The 20,126-nt window shown below is 43.1% G+C and overlaps 1 protein-coding gene across 2 annotated transcripts in view; it reads right to left on the bottom strand.

Moving 5' to 3' along the window:
• The window catches only part of LOC106745755 (disheveled-associated activator of morphogenesis 1), a 70,001-nt gene that overhangs the window by 36,917 nt on the left and 12,958 nt on the right, over window positions 1-20,126 (bottom strand). Inside the window, exon 1 of one of the 2 annotated variants that reach the window (XM_014621640.1) lies at window positions 17,300-18,625. The exons of the other annotated variant lie outside the window; for it this stretch is intronic. The gene's annotated coding sequence lies outside the window, so the exon portion shown is untranslated. Of the gene's footprint in view, window positions 1-17,299; window positions 18,626-20,126 lie in introns of those variants that run through there. 2 annotated transcript variants of the gene reach the window in all.

The following is a 20,126-nucleotide window of genomic DNA, read 5'->3' as shown; positions in this document are numbered from 1 at the left end:
GTCGATGTGATGCACCATCGACGGGAGCGATCGTCCTTGCTCGCCCCGCGGCGGCAGCCTTGCCGGGCGGAATGCACTCTTGTCTCTTCTCGCCGATGCGCGACGACTGGTTTTTCAAGGGAAAAATAAAGCTCACGACCGAGGGAATATTCTTTCCTCTTACCTTCCACCGCTACATCCCCGGGACAGGAGGGGGGAAGTTTATTGCCGTCCCTTTTACCGGATCGCCGACCTTGAAGACAGTCCTCATTGTGGTGGTCGCGTCTCTTCGCGATTGTTAACGACGGCGACATCGCGCGATCCGGCTGAATTGAGTCAGCTGGGTGTACAGTAAGTTGCCGGCTGAATTAGAAACGGACGATTCTCGCAGGCTCGTTCACAACCGAAAGTCGCGTGCGCCTTTATGAGAAATTCCTGCTCCCGCGCATGCGCGAGTTAACTCTACGTCGCGCCGGAGCGCGATTAACGGTTGTACGGGCGATTCAGAACGCCCTTCGAAATATTCCATAAAGCTCTAATTACCAAGGCGTGTTACGGTTACGGGAGTATCATCTCGTCTTTTTCCTCGGTTGGGCGGCTTCCTAAGGAACCCAACGATCCGGTGTATTCGGCTTACGGTAAACGTAAAAAGATATTAATACGTGACGAAGCGTACATTATTAAGTAAGCTAACCTAACCTAATCTAATAACTTTGATCACGTACTGAAAGCAACTGCTTAATCTTTTCGCTTAATCTTGCGTAATACGATATACGACATTGACTTCTTTATAATCACGCGAAATTCGACAGAAGTCTCTTAAATTGTGATGAGGAAACATATCTTACTCATTAGTTAACTTGTTTATTTAATCGTGTTTACACACGAATATGCTGCCACTGTTTACTTTTATTATATTTGGTTCAAACTAAGCAGTTACACACACATACATACACACACAACACGCGCGTGCACGAACATGCACGCACACGATGTATGCACGCACACGCACGCACATACACATATACACATATATATATGTACATATACATACATAAACACATATACATTTGACGGAGCTATTTATCTGATGTGATCACCCAATTGTTTTGAACAGTATGTAATAAAAGAATTACAGCATCATGTGTGGAATCTCGCGATTGCTTCGGTCGCGATGATAAATTTCGCGATCGTCGTTGTTAATTTCTACCTTTTTTTATACACATTTATACAGTAGCTGTATTTGATAAATATAAATGAACGGTGTTGTATTAATTTCAATGTCGCGGAAATACGGAAGTGAGCTTAACTAAAGTATCGAGGCGAACTAACATAACAGTTCCATTAGCAGTGATTTTACTCGCGAAACGATTTGAACGCGTTGATTTCGCAACCAGTCTTCCGTTAGCGACTTTTCACGTGTGATTCACGAGTCGCAATTACGTTTCCGTAGTGCCGAAATTTATCATATCGCGATTTCTACATTCGTTATTCGAAGCTGTAAATCCCGTCCCAAGATAAATCAGAACTTCTAATCGATATCATCGTTAATACGTTAAGCGCCGTCCGAGCATGAATATTAATCGCGTCGCGAATGCAATAAAGAATAGTGAAGTGAAGTGAAATGCAATCAACGTGGGACGCGACGTAGTTTGAAATGCGGAGGCGTGTTTCATCGCTCGATTTGCCTGGACATGGGTAGTTGGATATGGATGGACCTCGTTGGATGCGGCTGAATCTGGCGAGGTGTCGGTGAACTTCGACGTGAAATGGTAAGTATTAAATTTCAACATTCACAGAATATCTTATTATGTGGTGTATGCATACAGATCGCACTGAAAACACAACACAGTTTTAGTGGTACAAACACAGAGAAAAAGATTACTTTGGATTCAACAAAATGTTTTTAACCGAAACATATTTGTCCATCGGAATGGAACAAACAAATGAATGTTTCATTCAACAAACCAAGGATTGTTTGGTTTCACAAATAATAAATATTTTTATATCAAATAACATATTCTTTTATATTTTAATATATAATAATACATAAAATTGGAATGGTTGTCATAAGTAATATTTAAATTATTTAAATTATTTGAGAAAAATAACATTATTTTAGAAAAATATTAAAGATCTTTTTTGCATTTCAGTAGAACAATATTCAATATAAATGAAAGAAATTTTTCTTTTTTCAAAAACTAAATATGTTTTCCTCTAAATAATACTGTTTTTTCTATCGAAAAGCATTGATTACTTTAGTGAAATAACATTTTCATTCAAGCAAAATAATATTTGGTATTAAATTATGTTGTTTATAATAAATAAACCCAAGTCAAATAAATACATACTAAACATGTACTAAATCCAAAGAAACGTTTTTCTCTGTGAACCGGGGCTGTGAACTACCATTGTTACCCCGACATTTCTTTTCCATTAGCATTTTAAATTTTAATTAGTTAGAGAATACGCTAACGCTAATTAGTTAGAGAATACGCCAAATATTTTGAAATTCTAATAATTTATTGAATATATTTTATTTATTATATTGCTCACATATATATTAGATTTGTATACATATACATGACAATATATTGCAATTTGATTATGTTATTTGATACACACACACATATATATATATAATTATAATATAATTTAAATATAATTACAATGCCGCTTCTAACTAATCTGCGTTTCGCGGACATCAGAGATTCTTCTCACGAGTTTACGCGCGAATTTTTCGCGCGTGCGGAGAACATTGCGCCAAACCGCCGTCAGATTGGCGTTGCGCGTCGCGGCAAAAAAACGCTACCGCCCATTAAGACTAAATTACCGCATTCCTGCCGGTGGATTCCAGAACCGTCGCTCGAACGAGCGCGGACGCTCGCTCGTGCCCGCGTCTGCAGATCGAGGCGAGATCTCATCGGCGGTCTCGGAAACGAACGATTCGTCTTTAGATCTAATCTTTCTCACTCTCTTTACTCTCTTACTCGCTGTTCTATTACCGAGCCCGACGATGCATCTCTCGTCGAAGTCTCGCTGGCGAAGAAACGCGAGCATTAATTGCCGGTTAGCCTGATTACGTTTACGCGAGGCGTGACGGTTCCCGTATTTCGCCCGATGACACGCCGTTTTGCCACGGTGTCCGGGGAATCCGATAGCTCGCCTTTCCATAACACACGAAGCTCCGTCGCGAGCGATTCGCCCTTATTCAGGAGAATACCCATTCGATCCCTTCGGCGGGCCAACCAGCGTGTCCGATACTTCCCGGCACTTTCTTACATCGGCCCCGATCTCCGCTTCATTTAGAAACCGTTCAGCGTATTTTCCTGCCACCCCGCTTTCATTGGATATCGTACCTACGTCCTCCTGACCTGACCCTGGCCAGCTTGCCTGCCTGCCAGCCAGCCAGCCTTCGACGCGTCTCTCGACTCGCGCTGCCTCGGAGAACGTTCGCTTCTTCGAGCACATCGTGCTTTCTTCTTCTGTTATTTACGAGAATCTGCCGTCGATCGAGCAGCATTCGTTGCAAATCGCTAAGCAAAGCGAACGGCTCGATAGAACGCGCGTAGGTCGGCGTAAAAAGAGGAGTCGATGCAAAAAGAGGAGTCTTGAATTCAACGAGTTCTGCAAGTTTTCGCACGAAATAATGCGCACCGACGAGACGGTACGCAAAACTCGAACACGAGTCCTTTCTCTCCGCACCGGAATATCCCTTGCACCGGTTTCTCGCGACGTGCTCTTCAACTTATAATTTAATTTAATCACTCGCGCGACGTCACGCAACGTTCTCGTACGGTAGCGGAGTCCCTGTCACAAGAATCTGGACATTGTCGCTGTAGCCACCGTGTTTGGTTTAAAATTCGGAATTTATAGTCATAATACGCGAAATGTTCGAATACTGTTAAAATATGTGCGAATCAAAATAAATTAATCATTCATCATAATATGAAGCATACAAACTCGTCTTTCTTTTAACACACTTTGTAGACTTTGCGGCAAATCTTTGCTTGTGTTGTCACTCAGCTGATTTGGTTGCTTTCCAGCAGGACCTTAAGAATGTGATTAGGATAATAAAAAAGAAATAAATATTCTTTTTCACTGTTTCTGCAATTAGATTTCCCTGATGGAAACCAGTCATTGCTAACTGATTTTCGCAGCGAATTTTTCGCGCTGATTTGCGGTGCTACATTTATAGCTATGACCACCAGAGACTATTGACTGCTTTTCAGTGATAATATATTGATGAAAGAGATTATCTTTTAGAGAGTAGGAACTCTCATATAGTAGTGTCTCGTTCATTTCTTTCTTAAAAATCTGTTTTGAATCGTAGTGAAACTCATCGGATAGAGAGAGAGAGAGAGAGAGAGAGATCTCGGAAAAAAGCACTTTGCTCGCAAGATTTGGAAGGTGGGTTCTCCTTTTGCTACTCTGCCATTACTTATAACACTCCTTCTTATTACGCGCGAGAGATACGGGATTGAATTTCCGTGTCGCTGACGTTCGCTTCTTCATCGCATTTCTTCGCCTACCATTCGAATGGGTAGAGGCACTCGCGCTCTCGGCACGGTTCGCTAATGGCGTTGACGTTAATCGATCGCGCCGGCTCGCTTGCTCGCCTTATCGCAGGAATGCGTATAGCGGCCTTAAAGGTGCGGGACACTCGGCATCGATGTTACCTGCCGGCTGCGCCGGTGAAAACGAGCGAGAGAAACTTTCCGCGCTTCCGCGGGGACATGCAAGACCGCTCTCTTATTGCGTTTCCGCGATGGCCCGACGGGAAGATGAGGCGTTGGGGCCTTGAAAGAGGCGACACTCAAACTCGCATGTCACGTGTTATCTATTAGATTTGTTCGTTTTACTTGCTGCGCTTTTGTACTAAATACGTAACTAATGTTAGCCAATATGACGTTATAAAATCTGTTCACCTTATGAAGACCGTTGAGTAAGATATACAACGAGATAAGCAAAAACGCATGATGAAATCTTTATTTATATAACTTCTGTTTTCTATATAAAAATTTCCGTCTCGATTTAAGAGCCTGTTTTCTCATTAAGGATTAAACGAAAGTAAACAAATATTTAACAAAAGTGTTAAATGTTACAAATTTATAAGTAAATTGAATAGCTTTGTGCCTGCTGGATGCGCCATTTAATATTTTTTTGCATTTAACCGTTCGAGTTGTAAATTACAATTAACTAAATTGATCATTACACTTTCTAAACTCTCTGGAAACTTACTAAAATATAAGTACAACAAAATATAAGTACAACAAGTAAAACGAACAAACCTAGTTCTTTCCCCGAAACGATACAGTTCTACATCTCGAGAGGTAAGTTAGAATCGCTATTACCTCAGAGACAGAGCGAACAGTCGAAGTCGAAAGTCGAGAGTGTCAGAGTCTGCGTTGAAGTTAGACTTGGAGTTAGAGTTTGAACCAGAAGTTGGAATTGGATTTGGAATTAAGGAGATTCAATTACGCAGAATCGAATTTGCCATAAATATCCTATATTTCTGTTTTGCAACGACTCGTCGACTTGAAATTCTCGCGCGAATTCTTGCCGAACTATTTTACCGTAACTCGTAATCGCGCCGTCGTTAGCATGGAAAAAAGGGTTTAGCTTGCGTAATATCTTTCGGGCGATATTTCGTGCGATAACAGTGAGTTCCGAGCGAGAGCGCATTTTGCCGGTCGCGTAATTTCGATGAACGACGCGTGTCCACGCGCGCGTAAGCAAACCTGTACTAATTCTGGAGTCACAAAGTAACAGGATACGAAGTGCTCCTTTCCCGGCTCGTTTACGTTTATATCTCGTAGAAGTAGAGCGAGGTTCGTGCAACATTTTCAACGATCTCAGAGTACTCGGTTATAAATGGGTGGTACGCGGCCGAACAACATTGGCCTCCAAAGATATGGCCTCCCGCGTGCGCCATTAGCATACGCGTTATCTAAATACACTTGGAAACTGCGTCATACACGGACGGATTGATTTAAGAGCCTGACGGTATCGAGACCCTCTTGGAGAACGCGATACGTTCGGTACGATCTTTATGTAATCACGCGTGTAATATGGAGATTTCCAGCTAGACCAGTTGGAATGTTATATATTCATGCGGAAGTCGAGTATTATCAGAATTCCTCAAATCCATAATTTCGTACGTTATGTCTAACTTCGTATGCGTCACGCGTACAACGCGAAATCTTAAACGCCGCGGGAATAATCGTCCAGGTGCGCAAGGAAATATTCCAATGATCGTAAAAGACGAACTGTAATTACGCCGAAAAGTTCTCTCTATTAATATAACAGCAGAATATTCACGGGTATAATTAACCTGGATAAGATCGTTCGAATAATAACTTTCTTAATACAATTTTTTAACCGATTTTTTCTCATTTTCTTGAATTTTCTTGTAATAACAGAATACATCGGTGTGCACTTGTATCGTAATGATCATTTATTTACACCGACAACTTCTCTCTATAATTAATTAATTTTTTGAAGGAATTATACTAAGGGGTAAATTGAAAACGCTCCATCCAGAAGAACGTATCGAATTGAGTTGAAATTTGGTAAACGGAGAGACGGAAGATTCAAAACCAAGTGATCCCAGTTCATTGGCGAAAAACAACCATGGGTTAATATAGAATGGTTCAAATGACCTTATATGATGGCCAAATGTGCCAAATTTCCTATGCCCTTTAGTGTATAAGTCAATTGAATTAGTTATATTTTCAAATAATCGCTGCGATTTCCAGGATGTAAAACGCGAATAATGGAATAGTGGAGTTTATTACAAAATAGCTCGAATTCCTGCGAATTGCACCGCGCGCGTTTCACGTTCTCGCATCAAAACGGGTTTAACGTGGCTACCTGAATTGAATGCTCGCTCGCGTTAACGATATCCCAATCGCGAGCTATTTACAATACGGCAATTGCCTTGTGCGGCATTTTAATTTATAATTTCGGAGAAAGTATCTCGCACGCAGGAATGTCGCAGAATCATTCGTGCTAGTTGGGAAACGTCGTAAAATATCTTTTTTTATTAAGATAAACGAGCGAACTTTTGATTTAGTGGCGGCCTGGCCGCAAACGCGCGAGTTAACAAACGAATAAAGGCAACTTATTGGGAGGAGTATACAAGATATAGGCGACATTACACGGATACGCGGTGCGTCGTTTAAAATTTCATAGTCACGGTGTGATTAATGACGCGAGTAATTTATTCATCAATTTGGAGAATAGCTCACACGTGGAGAACGATCGCTATTAATATATGCCGATGATGAAGATCTTCGCCAAAAAGGAGCCAAGAATGTGAACAAAAATATACAAGATGGCGGAATTATGCAGTCGATGAGCGAGTCGGAAAGATCGATGGTCGGCGTGACTTGTCGGCAGATGCAACGACTGTTTATATAATCGAAAAAAAAAGGGAAACAATTAAAATATATGCGGGTGATAAAATATATTCCGCTGTATCCTTCGCGCGACAGCCGGCGAAAATTTGACACGTCGATAATCGGATAGGGGAATTCGGTCCTACAACGAGCTGGAAAAAATTTCAAGGACGGCCGACGAGCATTCTCCCGCGAATCTGCATTCAGCGGGCTGAATGACTGTCATAACAAATCTCGCCGGCGATTAGCAGATTTAACGCCGCTATTAGCATACAACAACGACCTGCTGTTTATCCCGACGAGCGCGCGGAACACCGCGACGCCTCATGATAATTTCTAAGAAACAATAATCCCGTCATTACGAGCGGTTTAATGACACCTTCGATCAGGTAGTTGCGATAAAACGCGCATTTCGCGAGGTTATAAAAATTCCCCCTAGCCCGAACGCTCCGTGTTTTTCCGACGGTGTACACGCGCGAGACCACCCACTGGAAGGTGGGGTGACGCCGACGTTATTGGAGAACACACCGTGGACGCGTACAACAGGCGTTTTCCGTGGCGTCCTAATCGGTGTCAACTACTGCTGCACGTATCGACCTACTCTCTCGGGAAGACCCGTTACGCGATATCTTCCTCTCCGTTCCGCGCGAGACCGGTATCGGCCTCCGTCTCTCGCCGCTTTCGGTTCTTATGTCGCGCCGCAGAGTTAGGTAGTACACGTAGCCGGCCGGTCTGATCAACGTCGTGTCCAAATCGACAAAGCGTTAAGGCAGACAGGTAAAGGCTATCGGTGGACATCGGCTCGTGACTGCACTGAGAAATCCGCGAGCAGCGAGCGGGTTTGACCGGCTCGCCGATTCCGGCCGATCCCAAGTCATTCAGATCGAAGCAAGATTAACGTAGAACATTGTGGGTCGGAATTAGGGATGTTGCGATACTACTGGTATCATACTGGTATTGATATTTTTTTACAATACGGGTATTTTTGTATCGATATTTTCTTTCGATACTCATATCAGTACTACCCATATCAGTACTATTTTATTTCGATATCATTCTTTTTCATTTCTTACTCAGCCGATCTCGAAGATATCGTGTATTTTTGCTTCCCTAGTCGGGATGCAATAACGCGGGTAAGTTTGTTTAGGATATGTAACAAACCTTGAATTCTTTCGTATCATCACGAGGTAACGAGAATTCCGTTCACCAGCAACGTGAGCTATTCGAGGCGGTCAGGATAACCAAGTTGTACCGCTCGAATTATCTAAGTTACCGGACCGTTTAGATACTATAATGGACCTGTGAAATTCCGAATGGCTTCATCAGAGAGAGATGAGGGAATTCTTGAATATCAATTCTCGTAGAAAATCTTATTTTTATCGCTCGGAAAACGAAGTATCCGAATGGAATCTCGGCATCTCTCTCGATTTTACCGCGGAACGTTCCACAAGTTAACCCGTTCTTACGTGGTGTCGGGGGGACCTCTTAAAGATACACGTGTCGTTTCTGCGAGTATCGTCGTTAATAATTTACGTCCCGTTAAGCGTCATCGCGTCTGCTCTAACGCGAACTATAGATAGCGCGCGCCGGTTTGTGACGCGAGACGGCTCGTCTGGTATTCAGCGTGGGTGCGTTCGCAGTCGCGTAGGCTCATTCACGGATTTATTTTGCCATGCCGCTCTCGTTCGCGGTGTACCGGTTTCTTAATCCCGCGACAAAGCGCACCTCGCGTCCACGAACGTATACTTCGCGCTTTTTTCAACCGACCGCATCCGCGAGGATCTAACGAGCTCGAACGAATCGCCGGCGTTTCTAGCCAAGTGTGTCGCCAATTGTTGAAACCGACGACGTATGTAGTGTGATAATATGTACGTGGATGAATACTGCTAGACATAGCCTGTTCCCTTCTTTGAAGACAGAAGTTGTTCATCTAGCTAGATGTTGCATTCATCGTGTGAACGAAACTTTGTCATGTAAATATATCTGTTTTACAGTTAATGCAACGGGAAGATATTTGAACATTAAACAATATTTAAAGATATTTAGACTATTGAAATAACACTAATATCGAAGATTTAATTTATTTAATGTTTAAATATCCAACGATTTAAATATTTAAATAATACATAATATAGCGTATGAAAATCTTTTGGGTATTGATTGCAAGGTGACACGTTCCGGAATTAAAGATCAGGATGTCCGTGACTCGTGGAATGTCGCTGGTACCTCTAATATCTAGAACAGAACAGTCGATGACGTTGGTCAATGCTTCGATCCGGCGGGGAGAGGGCTATCGATCAGACGAGCCACGCGGCGACCTTTCCAGAAGCCGACACGCCTCGCGAACACCTGCTGCTCGGCACAAATCGTGGCACACTGACCCGAGATGCGTTTTAGAATAAATTTAGTGGACGGCCATACCATTAACGGTGCCGCGGTCCGATATGGGAGACGCATTTTAATTTGCTAAAGGAGAGGGGCCGACGGTCCTACGGTATAGCGGCTGGAATTGTTTACGACTCGAACGTGCACGATAGGCGACTAATTGCGGCTTCCTGGCACGTAAATGACCGGACATTAGTCGTGGGTGATAGTACCGGCCAAGAGGTTCCTCGTGTCTCTTCCGAGATTCGTCAAGATGTTTTCCAAGATAGCTTTCCTTCAAGATTAACTTTCCTTCAAGATAAGTTTTAAGTAAAGACTCCGTCGAATTTATCACACGTTGCAGATCCTCTTGTCAACCACGTGGACTAGTTTTATTTTAATATATTCCATTTTTTAGAGAAACTGTACCAATTATATAACATGCATCGTATATGATCTATTATCTAATAAGGGAGAAATTTAAAAGAAAATTTCATAGACATCGATGCATTTATGAATTATTATCCGAACAGAAATATATCCAGTCGGTCTGAATCGAAAGCTAGCAGCTAGCTAGTGCGGGCTAAATTAAATTCTCTAGTTCGTTACTGTGATTATTCACTCAAATGTAGAATATGTTTTGAGATCTAGCGGTTTACAGATCTAGTCATTACATATCAAATATGATAGAATAGGTGGTGCCGTCTATTCTGAAATATATAATCTAGCTATATATCCGCCATTAGCATTTAAAAATAAGGTAGCAAATTAAAATCTGAAGAAGCAAGAGTGAGCGTTACATTACTCTCCGGTGATCAGTTCTCATTTTTCACCCCGTAACTATAATTTATTTCATTTAACCATCAGCTAACTTATTTATCTAGCCATTATCTAGCCACCAAGAGGAATGAGCGTAGTTACATTACTGGCTGGTAGTAACGTTAGACAAATTTACTAACTCGTGGCTGTACACCCACGAGTTCATTTTCTACTGGGGCACTATCTAGCCACTCAACCGACTTAATTCAACCGCTCATCAATCTTTCTCTACAATAACGCGAGTTTAAACCCTCGCTCTTGCGAATTCGACCCGTTTGGCGATACTCCAATTTTTCCGCGAGAACGAACCACCTGACCACGTCTTTCATAAAGCTGCTCCAATTGCCCAGATCTGTCACGCGACCAGATTATTTAACGAGATTCGTGATTTCATTCGAATTTACTGTGACGTCATCGTCCTCGTTTATGCACCCTTGTGCGCATCGGAAGCACCCTGGGAGTGCGACACGAAGGAAGATCCATTCTCGGTTTCTGAAGCGGTCGTTCGCTCCAGAGACGCGACATATTATCGCGCTCGCCAACGAGGATAACGAAGAAGCATGACTGCGAGAAATTCGCGGTCGTTCACTTATCAGCGTACGTTCTAATCGCTCGTCGTTTTAACCTATCATCGCTTCCCCGCCGCGCGCATTCGCGACGGAAAAAGCCCGCGAGCTCTCACGAGCTGCTGCGGCAGCGCGCCTTCTCATGCATGAAGTTTCTAGCGTCGAATCGCGACTGGAATGCAACAGGAGCGCCGGAAAAATCGCTCGCCCAGATCGGCGATCGGTTCAACACAACGAGCCGCAAAAATATCGGTCCTACTGACCCAATACGGCGCGCGGATGAGAAGCGCGAGCGCATTCGTAACCACGCCTAGAGATCGCGCGAGGAGCTCTTCTTCTAGATCTCGAGTACTGATTAAAACATTGGCACGTTCGCCGTCGCTTTGGTTATTGCACTCGATCGCCAACCGGTGCGGAAACACGTTCTTATTAATCCACAGGCTTCAAGTCGTAAATTTGCGATATTTGCGAGAAGGAAAACAATTTTGCCGTTGTAGCAAAACCACCGTTGCTACTGCGTATTCGTTGAGACAACGATGAAATTTATTTGGCTTTTCCGAAGCAGTGAATTAATCGTAATTAAAGCAGAAGTAGTTTTGTTGCCAGAATAAAGTTCTGCTGAGTGAATCTGTCCTTAGGACTCGCAAATTTGCCGTTAGAACAAAATGCACGAAGAAAATATTGTAGTAAAAATTATCATAAAATTTTGTAATACTGGACCACTGAGCCCAGAAATATTCGGATAAATGGATTTTTCAGCCTGATGCGTTTGCAAATTCAGGTTCTCATGAAATTAAAGTGTTCAATATTGTAGTGTCTAATGCTCATTCGAGAACACTTCTCAGATTGTGCGTTAGATACCTATGTCTCAGTTATCATTGATACGTACTTGAGACATCATATAAAACTAATATGTAATCTGAGGTATCGGAGAAATATGTAGGATTAAGCATGTTATATGGTCGGTCTAGATTGATGTTGTCCACCGTCAATATACATATAACATCTCTTGAAAATCACTTATGATAAACCGATTGCTCGCTCGTGCTCCCGGAATCGTCGTCATCGTCACCGTCGCCGTGGAAAGGTTCTCATCGGTGTTCCGACTTCGCACATTTATTTATTCGTCTATGGTTAACGAATATCGGATGCGTCCCATTTATGCACTCGTAACACAACCGTCGTAATTGAACATTTGTCGATTTATAGCCGACAAGTACGATACGTAAAATCCTTGACCCGAGACTTGGCTCGAGACTTTATTTATTACTTTTCGAGTAATGATTCACGCAAGCCTTAGTGACGGTACGATGTTCCAAAGAAAAGTTTGATCATTCAGTTAAATCAAATTTGCTCGTTATTATTATAATTCGCGCGTGTCTATTCGATTTATAATTTCTTAAACGAAATGTTGCGTTTATCTATGAATTACAAGCGATATATCGTATTGTCCGTAATCTAAACCAAGTCAAGCAATGATTTCAAAATTTCTTTCGTTCTGTTTTGCAAACGCTCATACTACGAGTATGCTGTAAAATACAACTGGCTACGTTGAGCGTTACACGTTGATTCTTTTCGCTCGAAAAAATATGTATTGCGATCTTGGACAAGTATCCACAACACGGATCAATGTTCCGACTAGCTAGAGGCGTTAGAAATAATTATAGAGTCATAGGTGAGTCGAGCTCTGCACAGAATAAACAGAAAACCATGTTAGAACTCTTACACCTCTCTCGGAGATCGATAACATCGTTACATTTGAGAAAAAAGTTGAGAAGCACTGTCCCGGGTGATACTACTACTACTACCTATTGCTATCCTAAACGTCTCGAGAAAGCGAACGCTGATCGATCGGGTACCTGCCTGCCACTTGATCCTCGTCGCCCGATGATTTAATTAAAGGTACCCCGATATCAAGGGCTGATGTATCCGGTGTACCGTTACGTTCTGCACCATTATCGGATCACCCCGAGGATACCGGCATAATAGACTAAAATTCGCTTTATATCATCCACCATCGCTATAATCACGATGCTGTTATTCGGGATCAGATATTGTACACGTTAGATAAAGCGCGTTACATTATCGCGTCTCGACTAATACCGTGAAAATCTTCCGAATTTTTCGCGTAGAAAAGAGAGACCGTCGAAGAAAAGAAGGCATACTTTTGCAAGGGAGATGTTCTGTATTTTATTCTTACGCAGAGAAAAGTGCTAGATTTAAGTAAATAATCAAAAAGCTTCGCCCTCCAATATTCCTTAGCAAGTGTTTACTTGGATCAAATAAATATATTTTGCTTAGAAAGTATTTTACTTGGATGAAGTAAATATTACATGATTCAAGTAAAAATGTATTAAGGAGCGTCGGAGTAATTATTTACTTGAATCTATCACTTTTTTCTGTATAATATACTCTTACATAAAGTACTTTCATAGCAGCAAAATTGCCCGCTTGCCAACCAAAGTAAGAAAGACGTGCAAATAAGAAAAGTGGCAACTAATTATTAGCGATATTGTCATCGCTATCATCGACGAATTTCGGGGCTTTCGCGAGACACGGTCGCGAGACCGAACGACCTTCTGAGCCTCTCGCGAATTCTATTCTTCGTGACAGAGCGACCCGGAGATCTTGGCAAGCGTTCAAGCACTCGCTCAGTATTCGTCGAGTTGCTCGCGACCGCCTCGCGTTTTTTTTTTCCTGCGGTTCCTGCACCCGCGATTATGCGCTCTCGAGATTTTCTAAGATCGAGGTCGACCCGAATTGTGTGACGGACAAGGAGAGAGGATCGCAGGAAACCCGGTTACATCGTGTCGTTTGATCCGATTTACATTCCGAGTTCGCATTAAAAAGAAGACGGAGAGAAGGAGAGACGGAGAGAGACACATACACAGAGAGAAAGAGAAAGAGAGAGAGAGAGAGATCCGACGTGTTTACGCGACGATGCAGTTGCACGATCGCAACGTCCGGACGATAGCCAATTGGAATATTAAGTGAGCAATCCTTAAATGACTTCGTTGTATCGTACACAATTTGTTTTTCCTTTTTCTTCTTCTCCTCTTCGTGCGAGAAGGCGCGTTCGGTATGTGCGGAATGAGCGAGCGCAAAGTAGCGCAATGAAGTCACCAAGAGAGACAACGTGCGGCCCTGCGCCGCGCCGCCTTTTGACAGCAGAAAAATTGCGTACGTGTTTGGGCCAGAAGCGTCGAGTTCGAGGATAAAAAGAGCACCGAGAAACGTACGGGACGTCCATCGGCCTCGTCGCGAGCCGGAGGAAGGCTTGTCCGGCCGGCGATCATTAAGGCGACCGTTTATACCGCTCGTGTATGTACTCTTTCTTTTTCATTATTTTTACGACGTCGCGACTTCAATGAGTTTCGCTACTCTCTCGCGCCCAAAGTAGGCGCGAGATGTGGAAAGGAGGTAATCGCGTATCGAAGTGGTCGCCCCCGCGGATCGAACGCCAATTAGAAGCTTGATCGGACACCGTGCGCTTTCGACGTTCCAACTTAGTCGCGTTCGCGCTGTTAAAAAGCCTAGAATGAGAATTTAAGATGTAAGACTTGAAGCTTTAAGTCTTAAGCTGTAATAAATTGACGAAGTACAATCGATTATTCTTCTCACATTCGACTGTGATTGGTCAATTTTTCTCGGTTTAAGGCTCAAAGCTTAAGTCTTACACCTTAAATTTTCATTGCAGACATCGCTTTATATGCGCAGGTTTTAGTTGGTGTGGATACTTGTACGCGTGATATAAGATTTTGAAAATAGCTAGAAGCTAGAGCGAATAACACACGTGGTCGGGTTTAAGGTGCTTTATTCCGGGCTCCTTTGGTATACGAGTGATGTCGCTCTTACAAACAGCTACAGAGAACTTGGTCTTTACTGTTCGGCAGCTTTACGAGGACCGACTCAAGAGGATTCTGAAGTCGTCTTTTTATCGTAAATTTTCTAGTATTATACTCGTTATTAGCTGTATAGAATTAAAAACCCTTTTGCACAATTGCAATACACACATCAATATAAGCGAGGACGGTTGACTTTTGTTCGAAAAACGGAAAAAGTTAACAAATTATATAACTTCTTTTTGATTTTCAAATAAAGCCAACCGTTCTCGCCTATATTAACATGTGTATTGTAATTGTGCAAAAGGAATTCTATGCAGCCAGTAACGAATAAAGAAATCTGCGATAAAACGAAACGACTCCAGGATCCTTTTAAAGCTACCTAATTTAGGTTTCGACGGACAATCGAAAATATGGATTCGCTTGCATGAGTCACTTCAAAATTTATGAATTTAGGGTCAGGGGTCCAGTCTACCAGGATATTCAAGGTTCAAAGGAAAGCGTTTGTTTTCGTTCGAAGGAATAGGTTCAAAGCTACTTACACAGACACTATCCAAACTATCGGAAAATATATCAGATCGATAAAAGATTTCAGAGAAAAGATAAAGGCTCGTGTTACGGCACGTCCAGGAAATGCAGTCACTCCGCTAAAAGTATTCCCTACCGCTTGATTATCCGTCGACCCGCGAGTTTCGCGAACGCTGCAACGCCGACGGACGATACGAGGATCGTAATCTTCACGGATAGCAATTAAATCACGCACTTCCGGCATTGCGTTTGCGCAACCTCGAGAAGAAAAAGAGAAAAGGGAGAAGAAGGTCACGAGTGGTCTTCCTCGTTGACGCTTGTCTGATGCTTGTCGTTCCCTCGACTATAAATCGATATCGTCGTCTTATCGTTTTCTACGCAGCGGGTGTGCTGCTTTTTGATGAAGTCGCCTATTAGGGACACGTCCTTGTTCGAACGAAGTATGAAAAGTGCCTTTTTTCTCTGCCTCTTTTTTCGCTCACCTCTTTCTCATCGGCTTCGGCGCCGCACACGATACTCCCGATATCGCGGTACTTCGAATGTAGGCTGGATATTAGGGTTATCTGGGCTAATGACATCACTGCGCGAGGCCGCAGTATCATTCGGCTTATTGGGGTATTCGTCATGCTCTCACGAGTTATTATTAGCTGCAGCGGCCGTCTCATATTTCGAGTGGCGAAAATTTCGGCGACTTCGTCGCAACATCCTTGAAGGACGTGTTTGCGAGAGTATTTTCGGAGAAGCACGGTGTTTCCCGCAGTACTAGACTTTTTGCGAATTTAAAATCGAATTATTCTCCGACAAGATACATATATGAAAAATCTGATCTGAGTGAGTAATGAATTTTTCACGTCGATTTCTTCCCGCATAGTTGTTACTTCAACGAGAATTTAATTCTGCGAGTTACTTATCTTGCGATAACGTATTTGCATCTTTTATTGCGCTACTTTGGCGCTATAAATAGAGAAGTTATCGTCATTTTTTCCGCTTGAAAATTCAACGTAGAACTAAAATTTCAGCTCTGGAGAAATAAATTCCCTTTGTGGCATTAAAGAAGCATCGATCGTTTCCTCCGCTTCAAGATTCAATGAAGAATGAAAAATTTCGACTCGGAGACACTAGGATACCCGTCCGCGCGGTGCATCTGCCGTGCAGCGGGCGAAAGCGCTCTCAGCACGTGCTGCTAACGGGGCATCGTGCAGCACGTGCGCGCGTTGGCGCCATTAGCACGCCACGATGCGTTGATAATTGCATATCTCACACGGAAATAAGTTTCCGCCGTAATAAATATTCCGCGCGGCGCGGAAAGGTTGCGCGGGAGGCCGGGATCCGCGCGCAGTCGGTTAATGGGAAATACGACGGTTGCGTAACTCGTCGATACACGTTGATCGTACAACGCGCGGGATCTTGCCGGTAACGAGAGGAGTCACGAAGCGCGCCGGTTATGTGTAGCGCGTGAACAGTTATAATCAACGGTCAATTAACCCGCGAAATGCTTAATGATTGGTTTCACCGGTTAAAGTAACTAAACTGGCTGCGCGAAGGAGTCGGTAATTTTCACATATCCGTCCGTTAGCCAGCTTTCGGCTGCACTCTAGAGAGCCGTGGAGTGGTGTTATATGCTGTTATATGCACGTAGTAAGGGCGGTTGAGCGTATCATTTTAATATTAGATCCAACGCCAGTCCCAGCGGTTTCGTGCGCCGATGGAAGGCGATCGGTTATTTCCGGCTGGCAATTGTCACTTACTTAGCGCGTATTCGCTTGTATTAGAAAATGGCCGTTAAATTGTTCGCACTCACGCATTAAATGCCGCCCCTCTCGGTATTCTTTCCTTCAGATATCTGTTTGGATGCGAGGAATCTCTTTCTCTCCCTGTGTCTTCTCCGTCAGCGCCGCGCACCCATCGGTTGCATCAACAGTTCGGATTTATGCACCGTCTGCCCTTTCGAGATGCGCCCGAGCTCCGGTTGTTACGAGCCACCATGGAACACCATATGTGCTCCGAATGATAAAGGATAAAAATAAAAAGCGCGACGGTACAAATGCGCGTAGCGTTTCGTTTCACTTCGAAATATCTCTCTTTGTCTCTTCTTGATATATTATCTCGATATATTACCCAACGCCCACGCGCTTTTCCGTGAAAAGCGACGGACAGCGCTTAATCCGGAGAGCACGTAAATCTTATCGCATTACATTGTCTTTCATCGTAATATGAGTTAAGTGTGTGTTTACTTTCGTTTTTCTCTCTCCGAAGAACAGCCGACGTTCGGCAGACCTTCACCTCGGCGAAGCCGTCGATTATTCGATTAGACGATCATAATCGTATTTACACCGCACCAATGAGACTGTTACTTTTTCCTCGTTGAAGACGCGAGACAAGATTATCCCGAAGTGCTTGAGTAATCGGCCGTATTTGTCTGATCTTTTTGAAGAGGCGAAACGGTCGCCTCTCTCGTAACGCAACGCGCGATCATTAGAGTCAATTCATCAGGCGGATTATCGGACCCCCGATTGCCGTTGCATCAGATATCACCGACGTATCCATCATAATCTTGTTCAGCTAACTACACACGTACACACACACACGCGCATATACAATTGTTTCCCTTTGCGAAAAATGCAATGCACAATACGCGTCGTTATTCAATCATCGTTACTTTCACGGTAAAGTGCACGCGGAAGAATTATGAGAATCAGAGAGACGCTCCGGTCGGCTCCATCCTCGATCGGCGTTGATGCGATAGCTCCGGAGGCGCTCGGTTACCGTTCGGTGTAACTAATGGCACGCGTAATTACAGAAGAATTTTCCGATGTCCTCCCTACACGGCCGACGCTCTTCAGTTCTCCATCGATCATTCTATCGCGATCGCCGATCATCGCATTCGAGGGCTCCGACGTAATGCCGACATTAGAGCGATCCTAATGACGTTAGATGTCGGCAATCGAGACACAGCCGGAGGTGCGAGCGTCCCCGGATAATTGAATGCTTCGTGTGGCGGCGGTGCGTGCACTCGCATTTTCCTTCGGAACGCTGAGTCCCGCGTTCGCACGATTTATTACCGGCCAGGACCGGTGTCGAGGCAAGATCGAGAGAGAAGCGATCTCTCGCGCGCGGAGTCGTCGCATTCGGCGCGATGCACTGACGTTTCGCGGACCTGTGCAGCCGCGGCGAACCTCTCCGCACTGCACTTGGACGCTGCGTGCACGATCGATGAGAGAACACATCCTCTCCGGTATCGATGACTCAGAGTTTCTTACGGCGAATCGTCACCGCCGCTGGATTTCCTGAATCCTCACGATCCTCGCTGCGGGGTGCCCGCTAGGTTCTAGCCGGAAGTGATACCGAGTCGGCCGGATGGCGTCGTCTCCCGGCGACGTGGACGTTAGTTACACACTTCGGTTATGACGGATAATTTCATGCGTTCATTTACAAGAGTATTTTATCATTCGAAATTGAAAAGCACATACAAGGTATATAATACAACAGTGCACAATACATGTAATATCTCTACGTATACGAGAAAAAATCAGTCTCAAATCAAAAATATTATAATTTTTTTAAAGGATTTTTAATCTTAATTTGATTTAATTTATATTGATGCATTTACATGAATTCGATTCAAAACTAAAAATGTTCTAAGAATATTATAATATTCTTGCTCGTATATGAGAATATCTATCTTGATTTAAGACTAATTCTTTCTGTGCAGTAAAATTTTGTATTACAAATTATTCTACCTAAATTTTTGCGTTACTTTAATAAGGATGAATATGTTAAAAAATAATTAAAAGATTAACAAGATGAATACATTATATATTCATTTAACATATATTCGTGTATTTTTTAACATATTCTCCATGAGCAGTTAAAGCAGCACGAAAATTTCAGTGTTCCATTTTGAACGGAAAATTTTTTACTATGTAATTAATGTCAAATTAAAAATTGAGTATTCTTGGTATAAACATATGTTGTGGGTATGGAACGAAATCTCTCACGAATAAATTATTTTCGAAGATCGGAATCTTAGAAATATTTCTCGGTTTTTTCAAATTCAGATGTCTCAGTAACCCTTTGCCTTACGTCACCATTGTCATTTTAACCGCAAACGACGAGATAATTGACGCGCGGACATTACTTTTAGACAGTAATTATCGGAATACGAGTAAAAAGATACATATTTCACCCTCAAGAAAACTGAAACTTTATTTTTCACGCGGAACTTTTTCGATAATTTATATTAAGTGCCATTTCTTTTCTAAAGTGGGATGTCCGTTCGTATGTACAGAGAGATCGTATATTAGGAGAAATTGTTCCAATATTTGGGGACGTCCGAGTTCCACGTTTTCTGAAGGCTCTCAGCCTCCGTACGTGTTCAGAACCTCGTGTTCTCTTGGCTCGACGGAACATGCGAAGGTGTTGGGTTACAAGCAAAGTGCTTTAACACCACGCCTTTGAATTCCAAAACGACGAAAACGTTAATTCATTCGTGACGTGTGACGCTTTATAAATATAAGAAAGAAGCCATGGCGTGCACGGAGCGAGGAATGTTCATGGAAAGCATATTTTCGTTCCGAGTGTGGTGACTAATTTACGACAATGTCGATGAGATAATTAACGCGCGCGCG

The sequence above is a fragment of the Dinoponera quadriceps genome, unplaced genomic scaffold, assembly GCF_001313825.1.
Source record: "Dinoponera quadriceps isolate SergipeBrazil2010 unplaced genomic scaffold, ASM131382v1 scaffold1658, whole genome shotgun sequence".
NCBI lineage: Eukaryota > Metazoa > Arthropoda > Insecta > Hymenoptera > Formicidae > Dinoponera > Dinoponera quadriceps.
The sequence above is the reverse complement of the archived record's forward strand: the minus strand, read 5'-3'. Positions and strand labels throughout refer to the sequence as shown.